Genomic DNA, 2,636 nt, shown 5'->3' with positions numbered 1-2,636 from the left:
GTTTATGGTGATTAATTGTGAATTGAACTGTTTTATCTAAATCAAGTTTTTAGATATTGATTATGATTGATGTAATACTAACCTCCAGTGGTTTTGAACGCCTACCTATCTGTATGGATGGGTAGACGTTGCGCAGGTTTAGTCGCTTGGTGAGTTGCTTGTTGGATGTTTAGATAGCGGGAGCTTTCTCCGCTGTCGTGTCTTAGAGTAGGACGGGCTCTGATTAGGTTGAGTCAGTGTCTGTTAGTTGAGTTGGACTTATTTTATTTACTTGAGATGTACTCATTGTTGAGATTTGGAGAACTTTATGTTGGTGTATTTTGATCATGGCATATGTATTGATTTGATATGGAGATGTATGATTTTATATCCGCTGCGACTGTTGAGATTTATATATATGCATGTTGAGATTTTGGATTATGTGAGACGTAGCGTCTAATTCTTGAATATTTGCTATATTCGCATGTTTTATTGCTTTAATAGAATTAGGGCGTTACAGTCAACAAATAACATTTTAATTAATAAATATAATAATTAATTTATAGATTTAGATAGTATATATGTCTCGGTATACTTCAATTTTTTTAATTTATCATAGAAATTTCTCTAGATATTTAGGTCTTCGATTAATTATGCAGAAAATTGACAAAGATAAACTAGTGGGAGCATGACATTTTTTAAAGCGGGGTCACAGAATAAAACATCATATAATTAACCAAAGAAAGTAAAACAAAGTGGGGCAGCTTCCCCCTATTAGCCTGCCATAGATCCATCCGTGCATGGTTCAGGTTGTGTCTGCTATTAGCCTGCCATGGATCCATCCGTGCATATTCTAGAGTGGCTAAGGTGTTTGTAACGAAGAGGATGAATATCACATGTTGAATGAAGAAGATGTAGAAGTTTGGTGTTCTTAAGATGAAAATGGTAACTAATTGTAAGGAAAAAAAACCCTATCGATGAGGCCTACATTTTCCGTTGATGAATTGAGGATACTTCACTTCTAATGAGAAATATGATTCGATTATGAAATGAAAGAGATGAAGATCACATGTTAACTAAAGGAGATGAAGAAGTTTGATGTTCCTAAGATAAAAATGGTAACTGATTGTAGGAGTAATGAAGGAGATGAAGAACTTCTAATGAGAAATATGATTCGATTATGAAACGAAAGAGATGAAGATCACATGTTAAATGAAGGAGATGAAGAAGTTTGATGTTCCTAAGATAAAAATGGTAACTGATTGTAGGAGTAATGAAAGAGATGAAGAAGTTTGATATTCTTAAGATGAAAATGGTGATTGTAGAAATAAAGATGAAAAAAAATATAATTTTTCTTTGATAGGGATATATTACCCTCAATTCATCAAGGGATAACGTAGAAAAAACTTAGTTTCACTCAATTTAGAAAACACAATTTTTTTTTATATAAAAAGCACAACTTACAACACCCTTCTGGCACAAGCTAATAATTAATCCCCTTTCACATTGTTACTAGCAACTTCTACTTGAAGTTTCACTCACAAGTTTCCACATGGAGTTGGATTTTGACATGGATTTTGAAGACTACTTTCCATCCATGGTTGCGAGTTTAGGAGCAGAAGCATTTATAGGTGAACTTTGCTACGGGTTTAATTTGCTTATGGATGTCAACAAGGGTCTTATAACATTTGAGAGTTTGAAGATGAATTGTTTCATGCTTGGTATGGAGGTGAGGGATGATGAGCTCGTGTGCATGCTAATGGAAGGTGATTTGGATGGAGATGGTGCTTTAAATCCAATGGAGTTTTGCATTCTCATGTTTAGGTTGAGTCCATGTTTAATGGATGGACCTAAAATGTGCAGAAATCTTCAAGGTGTGAATCCAATGTTAATGTGATGACACTCTTCTATCTAACTCTCTTTTCGGCTAGATTTCTCTCTAGAATTTAATTTATATGCATGATCAAGTTCAAGATATTTTACACTGTCAATTAATCATGGTTGTTATATTACTTAAAATATTTGACGTTAATTATAATTATTTCTAAAGTCATATAATCTCTTGTGATTTGTGACAGTGTAAAATGCATTACTCCCTTCGATCTTGAATATAAGAAGAAAAAAAATCAAACAAAGTAAATGTATCTTGTTTATATTTTAAACTAGATACATCAACTTTTTTTGACATCTCTTACTTATATTTAAGACCGGAGTAGCACATTGATAGTGTATTAAAATTAAATTATTCTCTCTATTTCTCTTATATTTAATAAAACATAACATTGTATCCATAAGAGAATTGGGAGCTAGGTTGATTGAAAGAGTATTAGTGTAACTCTATTAGTTAGTGTTTTGTAATTTAATGTTTTAAAATAAGTGTCTTTGTAATTTTCTATTTCTTTGTTTCAAACGTAACCATGATTAATAATTGCTTTAATTTTATTTTTTTAAGAATTAATAATTTTTTTATTTCATAAAGAAATTATGTTGGATGATATAATATTCCCCTTGGTAAATAAACAATTGAGCTCAATCTTTTAAAAAAAAAATAAGCTCAAGTGATTAATGAACCCCGCTAAAGATAAATTTATTAGGAGAACCAAATCGATTTTTAATGAAATAATTTTTTGTCATACTTTATCAGCAATGATAGATTG

The 2,636-nt window shown here is 31.3% G+C and overlaps 1 pseudogene; it reads left to right on the top strand.

The window, feature by feature from the left end:
- Nucleotides 1-1,473: 1,473 nt before the first annotated feature.
- Nucleotides 1,474-2,367, top strand: LOC146949697 (calcium-binding protein KRP1 pseudogene; annotated as a pseudogene).
- The last annotated feature ends 269 nt before the right edge of the window (nt 2,368-2,636 follow it).

Source organism: Medicago sativa, chromosome 2 (genome assembly GCF_051527215.1).
Source record: "Medicago sativa cultivar Bolivia chromosome 2, Bolivia_mono, whole genome shotgun sequence".
Taxonomy (NCBI): domain Eukaryota; kingdom Viridiplantae; phylum Streptophyta; class Magnoliopsida; order Fabales; family Fabaceae; genus Medicago; species Medicago sativa.
Note: the sequence above shows the minus strand (reverse complement) of the source record. Positions and strands in the feature narration are given on the sequence as shown.